A 20,683-nucleotide genomic window follows, 5' to 3' on the forward strand; every position below is an offset into this window, starting at 1 on the left:
ATATATATATATATATATATATTAGATGGAGTCTCACTCTTTTGCCCAGGCTGGAGTGCAATGGCACAATCTTGGCTCACTGCAACCTCCGCCTCCCAGGTTCAAGCAATTCTCCTGTCTCAGCCTCCCACATAGCTGGGATTATAGGTGGCCACCACTACACCCAACTAATTTTTTGTATTTTTAGTAGAGATGGGGCTTCACCATGTTTTTGGCCAGGCAGGTCTCCAACTCCTGACCTCAGGTGATCCACCCTCCTTGGCCTCCCAAAGTGCTGGTATTATAGGTGTGAGCCACCATGCCTGGCCTGCATCAATATTTATAAGGGATATTAGTCTGTAGTTTTCTTTTCTTGTAGGATCTTTATCTGGCTTTCATATCATGATAATGCTGGCCTCGTAGGATAAATTTGAATGTGTTCCCTCCTCTTTCATTATTTTGAAGAAGTTTGAGGATTGGAGTTCTGAACATTCTTGTATATCTTTTGGTGAACATGAGCACTTATTTTTGTTAGTATGTTCCCAGGAGTAGAATTGCTACATCATAATGTATAGGTATATTTAGTATTAGTAGATACTGCCGAAACAGTTTCCTAAAGTGGTTGTGCCAATTTAGACTCCCACTATCAATTTATAAAAGTTTCAGTGTTTCACTTCCTTGTCAACATTTGAGATAGCCATTCCTTCTAATATTAGCTATTTTCATGGGTGTATAGCGTATGTCATTTTGGTTGCATTTTTTTCTGATAAATAATGAGTATAGCATCTTATTATGTGCTTATTAGGCATTTGTGTATCTTTTATGAATTACCTCTGCTGGTCTTTTTTTTTTTTTGAGTCGGAGTCTCGCTGTGTTGCCCAGGCTGGAGTGCAGTGGCATGATCTCAGCTCACTGCAACCTCTGCCTCCCAGGTTCAAGTGATTCTTCTGCCTCAGCCTCCCAAGTAACTGGGATTACAGGCACATGCCACCATGCCTGACTAATTTTTGTATTTTTAGTAGAGACAGGGTTTCAGCATATTGGCCAGGCTGGTCTTGAACTCCTGATCTCGAGATCCACCCGCCTCGGCCTCCCAAAGTGGTGGGATTACAGGCGTGAGCCCCCGCAGCCGGCCCTTCTTCACGTCTTTTGCCTGTGTGTTTTTAAAAAGTTATGTTGTTGGTTTTCCCCTTAAGGGTTTGTAAGAGTTGTTTTTATATCTTGAATAGGAGATATTAGTATTTGCCAGGTAAAAGTGTTACAAATATTTTCTCTTGGTTTGTGGGTTGCCTTTTTATTCTCATAATGGTAACTTTTATGAACACGAGTTTTCATTCTAATAAAATTCAATTTATTAATGTTTTCTTTTATAGTTAGTGCTTTGGTATCCTATTAAGACATTTTGCTTACCTGAAGTTCATGAAGATCTTTTTAACAGATCATCTAGCAGCTTTACTATTTTACCTTTCATTTTTATATCAATAGTTCATCTGGAACTTTTGTGTATGGTGTGAAGGAGGAGTCAAAGTTTTTTTTTTTTTTCTTATCAATTAACTGATAGAGCATGATTTCTTAAAAAGATCACCCTTTATCCACTGAGTTCCAGTGGTGCCTTCATCATAAATTGGCAGATTATATATATTTGGATCTGGGTCTGAACTTTTATTTCAAACTGTTGGCCTTACTGTCTATTTTTGGGCTAATACTATAGTCTTTATTACTGCACCTATACAATACGTTGTGATATCTGGTGGCATAAGACCTCTTGTTCTTCTTTACTTCTTCAGTATTGCTTTGGTTAATCTACATTCTTAACCATTCCATATTGATTTTAGAATTAGTTGTCATTTTTTCACATATGCAAAATACCTGCTAGGATTTTTGATGGGGATTGCATTGAATCTATAATAAATTTGGGAAGAACACCTTAACAACATCAAATTTCCAATTAACTTATGTTGTATTAGGCCTCCAAGTATTTGGATCATCTTTAATTTTTCCCAGCAGTGTTTTGTAGATTTCACTGTAGAGGTTTTACACATCTTTCTTTAGACTTATTCCTAGATAATTGATGTTTTTCAATGCTAAAGTAAGTAGTACATTTAAAGTTTTTTCTAATTGTTAGTTGCTAGCCTATTAAAATGCAGTTATTTAGATAGTAAGTTTGTATTTAGCCACTTTGCTAAATTTGTTTATTAATTTAAAATTTGCATTTTTTGAACATTCTATGAACATCATCATGTCACCTGAGAATAATGACAGCTTTGCATCTTCCTTTATAATCTTTGTATTTTTTTTGTTTTGTTTTGTGTGCCTTATGTACTGGCTGGGACCTCTAGTGCAATTTTGAGGTGACGTGGTGATAGTGGACATCATTGCCTTTTTCCCAACCTAAGTGGTGAAAGTGTCTAGTGTTTCACCATTAGGTGCGATATTTGCTGTGGATTTTTGTAGATACTCATTATTAGGTTGAGAAAATTCCCTTCTATCTTTGGTTTTCTGAGAGACTTTTCTTAAATGGGTGTTGAATTTTATCAAACACTCTTTCTACATCTGTTTTGATGATCATATGTTTTTCTCCTTTATTCTATTAATACTGTGAATTACATCGGTTGAGTTTTGAATGTTAAGTCAAACATGCATTCCTGGAATAAATCATGCTTGGTTAGAAATATTATCTTTTTATATACTTCTGGGTGTGATTTTTCTATATTTCAGGCTGGATTTTGTTACGGATTTTGGCACCTATGTTCATGAGATTTGTGGCCTATGATATTTCTTTTTTATGATGTTCTTGTTAGGTTTTGGTGTCAAGATTATACAGGTCTCATGAACAGGGGTAGGAAGTTTCATATTTCTCTATTGTTTTGAAGAGTTTATATAAGATTGGTATTCTTTATTTCTTAACTCTGGAATAATTCAACAATTGGGTTTGGAATTTTCTTTGAGGGAAAGTTTTTGATGATGGATTCAATTTTCTAAATAGTTATTAGATTATTTATATTTGTATTTCTTTTTTTACTTTTAGTAAATTGTTACTTTTAAGGAATCTGTTTCATCTAAATTTTCAAGTTTATTTACATGATGTTCAAACTTTCCTTTTATTACTTTTGCCTTTATTTATTTATTTATTTATTTTGAGATGGAGTCTCACTCTTTTGCCCAGGCTGGAGTGCAATGGTGTGATCTTGGCTCACTGTAACCTCTGCCTGCCAGACTCAAGCAATTCTCTTGCCTCAGCCTCCTGAGTACCTGGGACTACATGCATCCGCCACCATGCCCGGCTAATTTTTTTTTTTTGTAGAGATGGGGTTTCACCACGTTGGCCAGGTTGGTCTTGAACTCCTGACCTTGTGATCTGCCCACCTCAGCTTCCCAAAGTGCTGGGATTACAGGCATGAGCCACCATGCCTGGCCACTGTTGTCATGTTTTTAACATCTACGATGATGTTCTTTCATTTTTGATATTGGCAATTTATGTTTTCTCTGTTTTTCTTCAGCAGTCTTGCCAGGGTCTATCAATTTTAATAGTCTTTTCAAAGGTCCAACTTTTGGCTTTGTTGTTTTTCTCAATTTATATCTTTTAAGAATTGCATTCATTTCTGCTCTTATCTTTTTTCCTTCCTTCTACTTTCTTTGAGTTTAATATGCTGTCTTTTTCCAGATTTTGAGATAGGTGCTTAGATTATTGATTTTCAACCTTTCCTAAGATATACATTTAAAGTCATACATTTTCCTCTAAGCATTGCTCGATTAATCCCAACATTTTCTGATACCACACTTTCATTATTGTTCAGTTAAATACATTTTCAATTTTTTATTGTGATTTCTTCTTTTACTTGGCTTATTTAGAAATCCGTTGCTTAATGTCCCAACATTCGTAGATTTCCTATTGTCTTTCTGTTGTTGATTTCTCTTTTAGTTCCACCGTGGTCAGAGAACATATTCTGTATTATTTCAAAATTTGAAATTGTTGAGACTTAGTGTCTGTCCCAACATATAGTCTATTTTGGTTAATGTCCATGCACACTTGAAAAGGATGTATATTTTGCATTTTGAATGTACATTTTGGGTTTGTTGTTGTTTTTGGGACAAAACCTCACTCCATCACGCAGGCTGGAGTGCAGTAGAGCAATCTCAGCTCACTGTAGCCTCTGCCTCCCGGTTCAAGTGATTCTCCTGCTTCAGTCTTCCACGTAGCTGGGATTACCGGTGCCTGTCACCACACCTGGCTAATTTTTGTATTTTTAGTAGAGACGGGGTTTCACCATGTTGACCAGGCTGGTCTCGAACCCCTGACCTCAAGTGATCCACCCACCTCAGCCTCCCAAAGGGCTGGGATTACAGGTGTGAGCTACCACGCCCAGCTGAATGTACATTTTAAATGTCCCAACTTATAATCTATTTTGGTTAATGCCCATGTGCACTTGAGGAGAATGAGTATTTTGCATTTTGAATGTACATTTTGAATGTATACTGGATGGAGTGTTTTATAGATATCAGTTATGTGAATTTAGTTAATTATGTTATTTAAATATTCCATATCCTTACTGTTTCACCGTTGTTATTGTTTGTTCTCTCAGTTACTGCGACAGGTATGTTAATATCTCCAGCTCTGATTATGTTTGTAGCTGTCTCTCTTTTTAGTTTTGTTAATTTTTACTTTATATATTTTGAAGTATTAATTTCTTAGAAATTTAGGATTGCTATGTCCTCTTATTGAAATGACTTTTTTTAAATTATTGTTAACTATTTCTACCTTATCTCTAGCAATACTTTTTGCTTTAAAGTCTATCTTGTCTGATATTAATACAGCTACACCAGTTTTCTTTACACATGGGTTGCTACGGTATATCTTTTCATCTTTTATTTTCAATCTTACTATATAATCTTACTATATAATCTTACTATATAATCTTACCATATAATCTTACTATATTTAGTTCAGTAAAGTTTTTAACTATAGCTTTTTTGAAAAACAAAACCCAGTCTGATAATCTTTGAATTTAGACCATTTAAATTTAATATTGTTACTGACATTATTGAGTTTAAGTCAACAAACTTACTGTTTATTTTTTATTTGTCCCATCTGTCTTTTATTCCTTTATTCTTACTTTTTAGCTTTTTGGGAAGGGATTAATAGAATTTTTTAAAATATTCGATGTTTTCTTCTGCTAGCTTTTCAATTATACATTCTTTTAGAGTGGTACTATTGGGGATTGCAATATGCATTTTTGCATTCTTCACTTATTAATACATCTACCTCACATTACTCCTTCCCCCACTTCAAGCACAGGGGAAGAACACCATCATATTTTAACCTCATTTTCCTCTTTCTCATCTTCTGAGCTCTCATTTTAATGTATACATCTTCTACATATGTTATACACCCCACAAGGCATAATTATTATTGTTTTAAGCAGTCAATATTTATTTTTATTTATTCACAAATTTACCCTATCCAGGGTTCTTTCTTCCTGTCAGCAGTTTCACGCTTCCATCTGGAATCATTTTTTCTTTAACTCAGAGAAATTTCTTGCAGATTTATTATCATACTGTGTAGTATAGTGTAGATCATGAAACACATGTTTATTTCACATATATTTTTGGAAGATATTTTTGCTACGGATAATATTCTAGATTGGTGAGACTTTTTTAAATTTTAATTTTCCTTTCAACACTTTAAATTTATTCCACTGTCTTCTGGGGTCCAAAAATGTCTATTGAAAAGTTAGTCATCAGATGTGTTTTTACTCCTTTGAATGCAATGTGTCTTTTTGTCTCTGGCTGGTTTAAAATTTTTTTCATTGTCTTTGGTTTTCAGTAGTTTGATTATGATGTGCATAGATATGGCATGCTTGTTTTTATTCTTCTTGGGGATCACTGAGCTTCTTGAATGTGTATGTTGTCTTTCACCAAATTTGCAGATTCTTTGCCATTGTCTCTTCAAATATTTTGTCTTCCTCATTCTTCTCATCTTCTGGAGCTGCAGTTACATGAATATTATACCTCTTTTTTTATGTTTTGCTCTGGTTTGTCCATCTTCATTCCTTTGTACCTCAGTTTTGTATTTTTTTAATTGACCTGCCTTTCAGTTCTAAATTCCCATTTTCTCTCATGTCTAGTCTTCTATTAAACCCATCCAAGTGATCTTAATTTCAGATATTGTATTCTTCTGTGGTAGGTGATCCAATTGATTCTTTTCTCATAGTTTCTAAATCTTGATTGATATTCTCCATTTTTCATCTGTTTTGTCCATCATTTCCTCTAATTTGACCATATTTTTCTCTATCTCCTCGGACATATTATCCATAGTTATTTTAAAGTTCCTGTCTGCTAAGTCTAGTATCTGAATTATCTCTGGATCTATTTCTATTATCTGGCTATTTCTTGGATTTCAGGTATTTTTGGTCCTTTTGAGGTGTTTCAATAACACCTCATAGTTTTTTATCCAATACTGGACATTATGGATGCAAAGTTGAAGAGCCTTTGGGTGAAGGATGTTAACTTTCTCCAACAAGTGTTGAGTTTTGTTCTAGCAGGCAGAGAGAGAGCTAGCAGATCTACTTAATCTTGTCAAACCTTGCTTAAGTCTAGTCTATTTCACTTTTGTCTGTACTACTAGGGTATGGTTTTTATTCCTAAAGCCTGGCCTTTCTGGGTGTTTGCCAACTTCCTTCTACTTTGACCCAGCTTAGACTCCAACCCTAACCAATTAATGATTGGCTCTTTAGTCTCTAAGCTGCTACTTTCCCCTCAGTTTCTTAGTTTCTCACTCTGCATGTATAGCTTGGAGTGGGCTAAGGATTTGAGGGGTAATTTGAATACAAGTATGTTTGTCTCTTTCTTTTTCTTTTTTTTTTCTTTTTTGTAGTTAGCTATTTAATGAGGTTCTTAAGACGTTTAGAACACCAATTTGTGAGGATAAATTCCATTCGTCAGGGCAAACACAGATCGCAGGTAGCCCTGGAGCTGAGGAACAGCTTTGATTTTTGGTAGAATTTGTGAGTCCACAGCTTTCTGATCAATCTTGCAATGCTCTGTAATCTCGTATTTCTCTTTTTCTGTGTCGAAGATCTCACCTACCTGGTGTCTGGGCTTCTGCAGCTGCTTCTTCTTGAAGTAAGCATCAGTAAGATGTTTTGGGATTTTGATATTGCTGATATCGATTTTGGTTGAGGTGGCAATGACAAATTTCTGGTGTGTTCTTCGTAGAGGAACTCGATTGAGGACCAGAGGTCCAGTCACAAGTAACAAGCCACTAGCCAGCTGCTTCAGGAAAACCACCCTCTTGCCCCTGTGGCGTCCAGTGAGGATGATCAGAATGGTCCCGGGGGTAATGCTGGCTCGCAGTTTTCTCACGTGCTGACTGAAGGGTTTTTTGCCGTGGCTCAACAGCTTTCGAGGCACATCTTCAGTAGGATAATATCTAGGCATTTTGCGAAGTTTAACCACCCGGGTACCGCCGTTCTTGTCACCACCAACTGGTTTTGTAAGAGTTGCAAGAACCTTCTCCTTCTTTTTCTTTTCAACCTTGGATTTAGCGGCTGAGTACTTCCTCTTGTACATGGCCTTTCTGGAATACATGGCAGATCGGGAATACCTGCCAATTCCTCTGACAAGGACAGGGTTGCGGCTGCAATGGGGCTTCCCCTTCTTGGGCTTCTTAGCCTTGAGGTTACCCTTTTTCACCCTGCCACCAGCATCAGCCTTCTTGGCTTCGGGTTTCTTCTCTTTAGTATCTGGCTTCTCAACTTTTTCACCTGCCATCTTGCAAGATGGGAAAGAGGTGTCTCTTTCTTTAAAGTTCTCTTCTCTTTGGGATTTTGCTCCTTAGCTATTAGCTACTCTGTTATCCCCAAACTCTCTTTAGCTCAATAGACTATACTCTTTGTTTGGGTTCTATTTCCCAGGGTAGCAATTTGGAAAGATCTTTCAGGAAAACGCCAAGGTGACTGTAGAGCTTACTTCTGGTGCTTCCTTTCTTTCAAGGCTTGTAGTTCCTCTAGTCCTGTCTGCATTTATTGCTCTCCAATGTTTTCAAATAGCTATTTGTATATTTTATCTAGCTTTTACAATTTGGTGGGTGAGTTAATCTAGTGCAAGCTACTTTATCATGGAGGGAACTGGAAGTCTGATTATCAACAACTCTTAGACAAGGAAATTGAGACCTAGAGAAGTGAAGTGGCTTTCTAAGATTATACAAGAAGTCAATACCAGTGCTAGATCTAGAACATGGGCCACCTGACTCTTGTCCAGATAAAAGAATAAAGGAGTTTCAGTTCACATTTTGCATTTATTTTCAAAACACAAAGATCACGGCCGGGCACGGTGGCTCAAGCCTGTAATCCCAGCACTTTGGGAGGCCGAGATGGGCGGATCACGAGGTCAGGAGATCGAGACCATCCTGGCTAACACGGTGAAACCCCGTCTCTACTAAAAAATACAAAAAAAAAAAACTAGCCGGGCGAGGTGGCGGGCGCCTGTAGTCCCAGCTACTCGGGAGGCTGAGGTGGGAGAATGGCGTAAACCTGGGAGGCGGAGCTTGCAGTGAGCTGAGATCTGGCCACTGCACTCCAGCCTGGGCCACAGAGCGAAACTCCATCTCAAAAAAAAAAAAAAAAAAACACACACACACACACAAAGATCACATTTAAAAAAGTCCCACAACTATAAAAGTTATGTGTACATATATTTGGAAAAATATCTGAGGAAAGAAAATAATTGCCTCTAATCCCACTATGTAGAGATAACCACTCTTAATGTTTTTGTGTTTCCTTCCAGTCTTTTTTCTAAGAATATATTGTTAAGCAAAATTATATATATATATTTATTTATAGTTAATATGTATATATAGCTATCATTTACTGAGCAATGAGAAGTGCTTTAATTCCATGATCTCATTTCTTTCTCACAATGGTCCAAAGAGGTGGCTTATGATTATGAGCTTTACTTACATGTGTAGAAATTGAAGGTCAAGCATACTTGCATCCAAATTCCCCTCAAGTCCTTAGCCCACTCCAAATTGTTTCTTTTTTTGAGATGGAGTCTCGCTCTATTGCCAGGCTGGAGTGCAGTGATCTCAGCTCACTGCAACCTCTGCCTCTCGGGTTCAAGCAGTTCTCCTGCCTCAGCCTCCTGAGTAGCTGGGACTACAGGCACATGCCACCACATCCAGCTAATTTTTGTATTTTTAGTAGAGATGGGGTTTCACCATGTTGGCCAGCATGGTCTCGATCTCTTGACCTCGTGAACTGATTGTCTTAGCCTCCCAAAGTGCTGGGATTACAGGTGTGAGCTGCTGCACCCGGCCCAAATTGCATTTTTCCCCTCTAGCAGATGTCAAGAATCTTGCCCAAAGTCACATAGCTGGTAAGTGGTTGAGTTGAGATTTGAACTTAGGTCTATATGTCTGCCTTTCAACATTAGTCTTTTATAGTGTTTTTTGCACTTGTGTGCCTCTCAGAAAGTAATAAACCCTCATGTTTCAAAGACTTGGCATTGGAGATTTCATAATTTGCCAGTAGGAACACCAAGAGTAGAGCTCATTACCCCCGTTTAGTGACTGATCTGATGTGTCAATATTTGATTGTGCCTTGTCATCTCCTTTACTAGACTAGAAAGCCCCAAGAAGGCAGGAGTGTTGTGTGGTTCACTGTTGTAACCCCGGTGCTTACTACAGGACATGGTTGAAGTTTTAAAAATTACTTATGAGGGGCCGGGCGCGGTGGCTCAAGCCTGTAATCCCAGCACTTTGGGAGGCCGAGACGGGCGGATCACGAGGTCAGGAGATCAAGACCATCCTGGCTAACATGGTGAAACCCCGTCTCTACTAAAAAATACAAAAAACTAGCCGGGAGAGGTGGCGGGCGCCTGTAGTCCCAGCTACTCGGGAGGCTGAGGCAGGAGAATGGCGTAAACCCGGGAGGCGGAGCTTGCAGTGAGCTGAGATCCGGCCACTGCACTCCAGCCTGGGTGACAGAGCGAGACTCCGTTTAAAAAAAAAAAAATTACTTATGAGGAAAAAACCACTCTGCTTTAGCATGTTAAGAATGCTTTGACCTGTGGTCCCAGCTACTCAGGAGGCTGAGTTGGAAGGATTGCTTGAGCTGGGGAGGTGGAGGTTGCAGTGAACCAAGATAATGCCACTGCACACCAACCTGTGTGGCAGAGTGAGATCCCATCTCAAAAAAACAAAAATCCAAAAGAATGCTTTGGATTTTAAGAGACAGAAACCTGATGGTTTAAATGATGTAGATATTTATTATTTTATTTAACCGAAGACGGAAAGGATGAGGTTCCAGGGTTTATTCAACAGTTCAACATCCTCCAGGACCCAGGCTCTTTATGTCGTTCTGCTGAGTACCCTACATTGTTGGTATTTTGTCCCCATGTTAGTACCTCATAATCACAAGGTAGCTGCTGCAGGTCCAGGCATCAGGTTCACATTTAAGACAGGAAAATGGAACAAGGGGAGGCGCCAGTTACTTTTCTTCTTGTGTGTCTCTCTTTTATCAGAAAACAACAAAATCTTTCCCAGAAGCCCCCAATAGACTTATTTTATGTTGTTTTCGTCCAGAAGTCTATCATTTATAGCTGAAAAGGAGGATGAAAGAGAATTTGTCCAAAGAATAAGATTATGATAACTGGACTGACCACAGATCAAATCTAGCCTGTGGGCTGTTTTTATACATCCCATGATCTAATAATTTTTTTCATTTTTATTTTATTTTACTTTATTTTTTGAGATGGAGTCTCACTCTGTCACCAGGCTGGAGTGCAGTGTCGCGATCTTGGCTCACTGCAACCTCCGCCTCCCAGGTTCAAGCGATTCTCCTGCCTCGGCCTTCCGAGTAGCTGGGACTATAGGAGCTCACTGCCATGCCCAGTTAATTTTTGTATTTTTTTTTTTAGTAGAGATGGGGTTTCACCATGTTAGCCAGGATGGTCTCGATCTCTTGATATTGTGATCCGCCTGCCTCGGCCTCCCAAAGTCCACCATGTCCGGACTTTTTTTTGCATTTTTAAAGAGTGTGTATGGAGGTTGGGGGGAAGAAGAAGAAAAGGAATAGACTGTGTGTGGCCCACAGGGCCTAAAATATTTACTATCTGACTCTTTGCGGAAAAGTTTACCAACTCTTGGCTTAGAAAATCATGGTTTACCTCTTGGGCTATCATAAGATTGCCTTGGATAAAACTGGGGTTTGATTAGCAAGCAGGAAAAAATGAACAATTGGCTATTGGGTGGCCTGCCACAGAATGTATCCCTGGACCAGGCCAATGGAAAAAATGCCTTCTCGGGGTGTGATTTGAGATAGGTCAACATTCTGCCTACTGAGAGGACTTCTTTTGCTGGCATGAGCCTGTCAGTATCAGCACCAAGGACCTGGTCAAAATGAAAATGTGTTGCTTGGAATGGGAGACTATTCAGTTTGTTAGCCTAGAATAAAAGAGTATGAGATTTTATGGATCATCTTGGCCCAACTCTCCTGTTTTACAGTTAAGGAAACTAAGGCTTAGAGAAGGGATGTGATTTGCCAGAGATCACACTCCTAGTTAGTGTCAGAATCAGGACTGTTACTGAGGCCTTCTGATATCTGTCAAATGCTCTGTTATGTCCGCTTAGCAACCCAGAAAAGATTAATTTAGTTGATTCGCTAGAGACTCAGTGAGTATGAGGAAATGTGATATGGGACTGGTATTTTCTGATGGAATGCAGTTGGAAAGAAAACCCTGGACCAGTGGGGTCAAGTCCTAAATGCCTGATGGGTGAAGAAACCGAGCAAGAGTGGATGGGTTATTTGCCGTAATTCAGGTCTCATGAGTTCTCACTTCCAACCTAAACAATTGCATTTTTCCCCTAGCAGATGTCAGTAGATATGTATGCTTCTGATGGCATACTCACCAACAAACAGGAGGATTGTGACTGTAAAATATTAAAAAGTCCATGACTGTTGGGGCATCATATCCAGAGAGGAAGGCTCAGCAGTGTGGATTGGACAGAGTTGTATGGGTAGAACAGAAGTTTCTGCAAAAGTTGGGCCCAGAAGATTCCCTGAGCACCTACTACATGCTAGACTCTATGGAAATCCCAAAATTATGTAAGGAAAGAAAGAGGAGGGAGCCAATATTAAAATATATTCAGCACCAGGCAGTATGCTGGGCATAATCACAACCATAATTTCTTTTAATCCTCTGGAGGGAAAGTATTTTTTCTCCCCATTTTACAGATGAAGAAACTGAGATTCAGAGATTATGTGACTTATTCAATGTCATAGCAAGTAAGTGGTAGAGTTAAGACTTGAATTTAGAGCTATCTGATTTTATTGCTGGCTCTCTTTCGACTACATAAACTGTCTTTTCCGTGAATCCCTGCTCTCAAGGAATTTTCAATCGAGAAAAGAAGTTAAGGCACATACTTGAATATTCACAATGCAAAGCCATATGTGATCGACTTCATTCAAAGGATATGAGGTATACTTAAGACCTTGCCAAACCAAGTGTGGTACTGACCTAGAGCATAGACCTTCCTGGAAGCTTGTTAGGAATGCAATATTTTAGGCCCATCCCAGACTCACTGACACATGCTCTGTATTTTAACAATACTTGCAGGTGATTTACTAATTATGCATGCTGAAGTTTGGGAGAAGTCACAAGATTGGAAGGTGACTCTGGGGAAGGCATTTTGGAGGAGGTGACATTTGTCTTGGCCCTCAAAGGATCCATGTGGTTCCTGCAGTGATGGGAAAATGGGGGAGGCAGAAAGCTACGAGACTGGTCTTGAGCTTGGAGAGTTTTCCAGGTTGGCTTGAGCAGAGACGTTGAAGACTCATGGCAAACAGGACTAGGAATGAGTTTGGGCCACATCACTGAGGGACCTGGATTCCAAACAAGGAGTCTAGAATTTGAGGTCTGAGGTGCCACCGAAGGAGCTGGCTGAGGAGTGACAAATCAAAGTGGTATTTTCAGAAGGTTGGTGTGGAGGTTCTATGCGGGTGGATTCAAGCCAGGCAGAAACATCAGGGCTGCTACCTACTCCAAGTTTGAGGCCTTAGAGTAGGCTGGTGTTAGAGGGTTGGAAGAAATTAGAGAAACTGGGAGGATAGGATGGGTCCAAAGAACAGGAACCCAGTGGGATTTTTGGGATTCCTGTTTCCCTCTTTCAGAGACAGAGTAAGTGAAATGTAACCAAGAGGTGTCCAAGTCCTCTAGCCTTCAGGTCACCATTTTCTTAATGTCTAAATGAAATGACTCTAAATTCCATCCCGTATCCTAGGCAGGAGTCCAGAACCTTCCACTTCCCTCCACGAGGTATCAGACACACACATGCATGTGTGTATGTTTGTTGTGAATGTATGGAATGAGGTTCTTCCTCTCCCGAGACAGTCCAAGCTGTGTCCCATTCCCTCTGCCCTTTCACAGCTCCTAGCCACTGGCATTCTCCTGTCTTACCATGTGCCTCACTCTGAGTGTACACTTCTTCCTTTACCCTCTCCTGTTACTGACTGTTCAGTGGGGACTGAGGGTACCTATAGCATAGGATAGGGAAAAGTTCTAATTCAGTGGCATGATGGCATAGAAAATCTGGGGTCACAACTTAAGGTGACTCATCACTATTGTATTAAAATATAATTGCAGGCCGGATGTCATGGCTCATGCCTGTAATCCCAGAATTTTGGTAGGCCGAGGAAGGCAGATCACTTGACATCAGGAGTTCACAACCAGTCTGGCCAACATGGTGAAAGCCTGTCTCTACTAAAAATACAAAAATTAGCCAGGCGTGGTGGCTGGTGCCTGTAATCCCAGCTACTTGGGAGGCTGAGGCAGGAGGATCGTGTGAACCCAGGAGGTGGAGAGGTTGCAGTGAGCCGAGACCACGCCATTGCACTCCAGCCTAGGCAACAAGAGCGGAACTCTGTCTCAGAAAACAAAACGAAACGAAACAAAACAAACAAACGAAAAGAAAACCACATCACATTTCAAGGCTACGTAAGTGAAAGTTACATCTCTCTCTCACTCCACTCACCTCCCTCAGCATGTCTTAGTTGATTATCCAATGTGGTTTCTTATAACTTCATAAAAAGATTTCCAGAGAAGAAGAAATGTCATTAAGCCGTATTTGAAATTCTTTACTAAAAAAGATGGAAGGAACTGCTCCACCTTATCTGTTGTGGAGAGGAGAAGACTGTGGTGAGATGGAATGTCTCCAGGAGAAGGAAGTTCAGGGTGATCAGGAGCTGTTTTGTATTTCCATTGAGATGTGGGCCAAATGCCCTGCCAATAGCAGAAAAGCATTCAGGCAGCTCCTAGACCTAGGGCAAGACTGAGAGTCCAGGACAGGGTTCAACAGGAGAAACCTCTTGGGTCACTTGCAAAGAATTGGATTGCCCCCATGGGGTGTCTGCTGCAGTTTTAGTGCTGGCTGGGAACCCAGGTTTGAGACTGCTAGCTGGCTGGCGTGGCCCCAGTGTTTAGGCTGTGATTTAAGATGACCTCCTTGGCTCCTCCCGTTCCTCACCTCTGTGCCCACAGTGTCATCAAGGGCTGCCCATTCTGCCCTCAGTGTCAGCCTATATGTTCTTCTCCAGCTGACCTTCCCCACTCCTCTGGGGAAGAAGGACGTACTGCTTCCTCTGGGCTTTGAGCACACTGCCAGGCCAGGGCCCCTCCACCCTCCATTTAGTCTCTCCATGGGGCCAAAACATCTTGAGGGGAAGGCACTGTGTCTGACTGTACTCACCAATACTTAACATAGTAGGGCCTGGTACATGGTAGTTGCTCAGTAAGCATATGGATATTAGGAAAACAAAACAGACCATAAAGCCTCACTAGATTATGGGTGTTTATAATTTGCTTTCAGTTTTTGGCACTCTAGGACCACTTATCCATTTGAGTAGATTCTTCCTTTGGATGCCCCTCCCCTATAGGATCTTTTTAATTTGTTCATACTTAAAAGTTAGAATAGTTTTGAATAGATTATACAGCCATGTGGTCCAACAATCAAAATGCTTTAAAGAAGTCTTGGTCTCACCCCATCTTCCCCTGCAACCCGCTACTCCAGCTTCCTAGTAACAAACACTTTTGTTTCTCATGTATTCTTTGAGTATTTCCTTATGCAAATGAAAAATTCAAATATGCGTTCCTTTTTTTTTTTTTGAGACAGAGTCTTGCTCTGTCACCCAGGCTGGAATGCAGTGGTGCCATCTTAGCTCACTGCAGCCTCCATCTCCCAGGTTCAAGCGATTCTCCTGTCTTATCCTTCTGAGTAGCTAGGATTACAGGCATGCACCACCATGCCTAGCTAATTTTTGTGTTTTTGTAGAGGCAAGGTCTTGCCATGTTGGTTAGGCTGTTCTCAAACTCCTTACCTCAAGTGAGCTACCTGACACGGCCTCCAAAAGTACTGAGATTACAGGCATGAGCCACCGTGCCCAGCCATTTGTTACTTTTTTAACACAAAAAAGTGGCATACTATATGCACTGTATTGTGACTTGCTTTTTTCACTTAATAATAAAAACCAGAGTGTTCCATATCAGTAAGAACATAGAAAGTGTCCTCATTCTTTTTTGGTTTTCATCTTCAAAAAAAAAATACTTGCATAGTATCCCATTGTGAGGATGCATTCTAATTTAGTTACCCAGATGAACACCTGGGCTGTTTCCAAACTTTTGCTGCTACAGGCAAGCTGCAACAAATAACCTTGTGTATGCATCATTTCAGATGTGTCCAGGTATAGCTGTAGGATCAGTTCACAGACATGGGGTTGCTGGATAAGGGGTATGTGGGATTTCAGTAGATTCTGCCAAATGACCTTCCATACAGAGAAGCCCTGGGTTTTGTTTGTTTTGTTGTTTTGTTTAGTTTTTGTTTTGGAGATAGGGTCTTGCTCTGTCATCCAGGCTGCAATGCAGTGGTGCAATCACGGCTCACTGCAGCCTCAGCCTCCCAGGCTCAGGTGATGGCTCCCACCTCAGCCTTCTGAATAGCTGGGAGTACAGGTGCGCACCACCATGCCTGGCTAATTTTTTTAGAGATGGGGTTTTACCATGTTGCCAAGGCTGATGGAACTCCTGAGCTCAAGCAATTTGCCCACCTTGGCCTCCCAAAGTGCTGAAATTACAGGCATGAGCCATTTCCAGCTAATTTTCAAAATTTTTTGTAGAGACGGAGTCTCACTATGACCCTCCTGCCTCAGCCTCCCAAAGTGCTGGGATTATAGGTGTGAGCCACTGTGTCTGGCCAGGAGGCACGGTTCGCTCTCCCCCTGCAAGGTCGGAGGGTACCTGTTTCCCATTAGCTTCACAGCAGAATTGCGTGATTGTGATTTGGATTTTTGCCAATCTGATAAGTAAGATATGCCATCTTGGTGTAATTTCTATGTTCATTGGTTAAAACTGACCATCTTTCCACCTTTTAAGAGCATTTGTATTTTTTCCATTAACTGTGTGTCATGTGCATCGCCTATTTTTGCTTTTGGTTCTTGGTCTTTTTCCTGCTACTTTTACCGGAGCTCTTTTCTATGGTGGGCAGATGAGACCATTGTCTGTGGAATGATTGCAGTTTTCCCGAGTGAGTCATTATCTTTGTATTCATGTTGTGTTGTTTCTTTTTTTTCTCTCTCTCTCACATAGAAATTTTGGATTTTTTATGTAATAAAATTTATCTATCTTTTCTTTTATGGCTTTTTGATTTTGTATCAAAGTTAGACAGCCTCTTTCCCACTCCAAGATTATGAAGGAATTCACCCAGAGGAGGCAAGAGGAAGCAGGTGTGGGCCCCTCACAGCAAATGCTGCCAACATCACAGTTTTGTTTGGGATTTAGCCCCGTTCCCACGGGGAGAAGGGTTTGCTGCCAGAGGCTGATGCCCACTGCCAAAGGCCTGGGTGCCAGGCACCCTGCTCATCAGCTGGTGCCCTTTGCAGGGGCTGGAAAGGAGGTGAATGAGGGGAAATGAAATGTTTGGCAGCCCCATGTTCCCAACAGGTGAGGTCTGACCAGGTGCAGCCAGGTCAGTATAATGAAAGGAAATAGAATTAGAACTTTGAAGTGAAATTTGAGACTCACATAAACTTGAACCTTTCCTGGGATTTGAAAAGAAGTAATTAATTTAGAAATGTGCTTCCTCAATGTTAAACTGCCACACTGGCTCCAGGCAAGAAATATTCTAGAATAGATTCCCAAATGTGAATTCATTTGACAAGGAGGCAGAAAAGAAATGATGAGGCAGATAATAACTTCTCTAAAACCTTCAGTCCAGTACTACGAGTTTGAAGACAGAATGAGGCTCATATATGTTTGGGTCTGGGGAGGTTTTGATGTCAACTAGCCTGGGTCCTTGTCTTTGCTCTGCCACTCAACTGTGTGGCCTCAGACAAATGTCTTCACTTCTCTGAGCCTTAGTTTCTTCTTCTGTAAATGGGGATAATACTAACAATTAGGCCTAACATTGATTAAGCACTAAGTACACTCAGGCCTTGCATTTGATGTTTCACATGCTTTAAACTGTTCACTTTCTAGGGCAGCTGTGAAAGCTAAATGCCATACCATGAAGAGCTTTCCACAGTGCCTGGCACAATATAAGTCCTTAATAAACATTCCCTGGTAGTACTGCAGTTTTGGTATGTTACTGAAATCATATGTTTTTATATGAACATTTAATACATGAAATCATATGCTGTTTGTATGTTACTGAATCACTCCACTTTTAATTGTGGTATCATTGTATTCATTCACTCATTCCACAAATGCTTCCTGAGCCCCTACCACATGTGGGTGCTGGAGACCCAGTGGTGAGCAAGGTCGGGGCCCTGCAGAGCTTACAAGCTAACAAGGCAGACACAGTGGTCAGTGCTGCAGACTGAATGTCTGTATTTCCCCCAAATTCAAATGTTGAAGCTCTAACCCCCAATGTGATGGTATTTGGAGATGAGGCTTCGGGGAAGTGTTAGGTCATGAGGGCTCAGCCCTTGTGAATGGGATTAGTGTCTCCTTATAAAAGAGGCCCCAGAGAGCTCCCTCACCCCTTCTGCCATGTGTGAACACAGGGCGAGAAGACAGCTGTCTTTGAACCAGGAAGCAGACCCTCACCAGACACCAAATCACTGGTGCCTTCATCTTGGACTTCCAAGCCTCCAAAACTATGAGAAATCAATTTCTGTGTTTAAAACCACCCAGTCTATGGTATTTTGTTACCGCAGCCTGAATGGATTAAAACGATCCATGGGCAGCAACCACACTCTGCCATGGGGACTTTGCTGGGGAGCAGTCAGGGTGCTGAGGGAGCACAGAGTGAATAACCCTCCCAGCTGCAGAGCTTGCCAAACCTCACGGACAGGGTGCGGAGCCAGGCGCATGGTCCCTCTGGAGAAGCAATAACAATTATAGGAACAGGGAACACTTAGATAGCAAATCCTTTGAACCAGAAGTGGTTCAATTAATACTCACAATAGCGGTATGTGCTTGGTCCTATTATTATCCCTATTTTACAGATAATGAAACTGAGGAACCAAAATGGTGTTCAAGGTCACGTGGTTAATAAGTAGTGGAGCTGGGATTTGAGCCTGGAAATTTGGCCCCAGAGTTTATATCAGGAGGTAGATGCAGAGAGGAGAGCAGAGATGCTCACTACTGGGAACTGGACTGAGATCCCTGCACCGTGTTAGGAATCATTACTGCAAAGTGGGAGCAGAACAGAGTGGCAAGAAAACCAGGCGCCAGGACAGCATCTTGGCAGGAGCTTTTTTTTAAAGCAGACTGCAGCTCTCCAGCCTTGGCAGGACCAGCAGGGGGGCACTGCAGGTGTGCCTGCGAATGGCTCCAGGAATCCTGCTGGCCTGAAATGATGCTTTACGGATGAATCTTGTTTGGTTCAAGGCATTTCTCCCGGTGAAAAGGAAAAGGCATTTGGCAGGACCAGTTCCTAAAGTCTCTATCAACTATGGCTATTTCCATTTACCTAAAATGTGTTCTCCTACTCTCTACTCTCTTTACCTAGGTAAGGTTCTTGCTCCTCCTCAGATCCCCAAGCCAGACTCACACCCTACATTTGGTGCTGCTATAGCATTCTGGACCTGCACTTCACAGCTCTTGCCTAGGACTTACTTTTAAAGTTTGGGGTTTCTTTTTGTTTTGTTTTGTTTTAATTTTACTTTACTTTTGAAATCGGGTCTTGCCATGTTGCCTAGGCTGGTCTCGAACTGCTGGGCTCAAGTGATCCTCCCAGATCAGCCTCCCAGGTAGCTGGGACTATAGGTGTGTGCCACTGTACCTGACTTGGACTTACATTCAATTGGCTGACAATTTATGACCTCAAGAGAGCAGTGACTATGTCTGCTTTTTCTTACCCTTTAACACCTGTCATGGGGCTGGAATGTAGTAGACACTCAATAAATATCTGACGAATGAGTAAATAAATAGCCAGCACTTCAGGAGAACTAAGACAGAGAGCCATCAAATAGGAGGGTCAGGCCTGGGTGTGACACACCTCCTACTTTAGAAGAAAAGGGCTGGGCATTCAGACCCTGGGCACAAAGTTGCCAGTGATCTAAGGAAAGGAGCCAGCAGAGGTGGACAGCACCTGTTTGGTGACTAAGCTGGAGGGCCCACATTGGCTTTGGGGTAGACCAGTTCTCTTCTAAACACTGTCAGTAGCCACTGGATAGCTGAGCACCTAGTGAGGTCCTGTCTCCATTCACCAGCTACATGGCCTCATGCAATTATTCACCCTCACCAAAGCTCTGCTTCCTTATTTATAAAGTAGGGATATAACATTTCTTCATAGCAATATTTGGAGGAATAAAATGAGGTAGCATATGAAAAGTGATGTGCAGTGCCTGGCTTAAGTACTTGACCAATGAGTGCTATTATTAGTATGGCATTTTTAAAAACTGTTCTTGTTCTAGTTCTTAACATATTATATTTAATCCTCAAAACATCCTTGTGACATAAGTTATGATTCACATTTTTTTAGATAAGGGCCTTCAGGCTTGGATGAGTCAAGTTGCTGCTCAAAGTCCACACAGTTGGGGGCAATGCTGGAATTTAAACCCATGTCTGCTTGTCCTCCAAGTCAAGTTTTTATTCACTGATACTTAGAAATGGGGCCATAACAAAATTTAGCTGGGAAAAAAATCTTATGTAACAAAGGCAGTATTGCCTGAGTGGGAGACACTGCTATGGAATCCCAGAACAGGGAGCTTCCCTAGCTCCACCAATGGGACCACGTGCATCTTCCCTGGGCCCCAGGTCCCAGTTCCTTGCCTTTCCTCCTGCTGCTTCTGACTCTTGGAGTACCCTCTCCCTTGGTGGCCTCCTCCCAGAGTCTGACGTGTCCTCTTCAAAATGAACAGGGCAGGTTACAAAGCAGGATGGACTGTATGACCCTCACATGTTTTAAGTGTAGATATGTATGTGTTTGTGTGTGAAAGAACCCTGAAAAAAGACGAGGCAAATAGGATAAAAAGGTAACAGTTGTTCCCTCTGTTGAGAGGGGCTTGGATTCTGAGATATTTTCTCTATACTTTCTTCATTCTAAAAAGATGAGCATGCATTACTTTTGTGAATATAAAACAATATTATCTTTTAAAAACCTCAACCATCCCTTCAGGGCTCAGCTCAAGTGCCGTCTCCTATATGGAGCTGTGACGTCCCCTGGTGTGTGTTTGCCTTGTGAGGTCCTTGGCGATGCGGTTGTCTTTGCCCC

General features: G+C 41.2%; 1 protein-coding gene and 1 pseudogene across 7 annotated transcripts in view; one reads left to right on the plus strand and one right to left on the minus strand.

Annotated features, from left to right (window-relative positions):
- Positions 1 to 20,683, plus strand: part of RFX4 (regulatory factor X4) — a 184,627-nt gene that overhangs the window by 31,193 nt on the left and 132,751 nt on the right. The window lies entirely within an intron of this gene.
- Positions 6,844 to 7,762, minus strand: LOC108539510 (60S ribosomal protein L6 pseudogene; annotated as a pseudogene). The gene has a single exon (XR_001888395.1). The product of XR_001888395.1 is annotated as a 60S ribosomal protein L6 pseudogene (transcript).

Source organism: Rhinopithecus bieti, unplaced genomic scaffold, assembly GCF_001698545.2.
Source record: "Rhinopithecus bieti isolate Rb0 unplaced genomic scaffold, ASM169854v2 scaffold_17930, whole genome shotgun sequence".
NCBI classification, from domain to species: domain Eukaryota; kingdom Metazoa; phylum Chordata; class Mammalia; order Primates; family Cercopithecidae; genus Rhinopithecus; species Rhinopithecus bieti.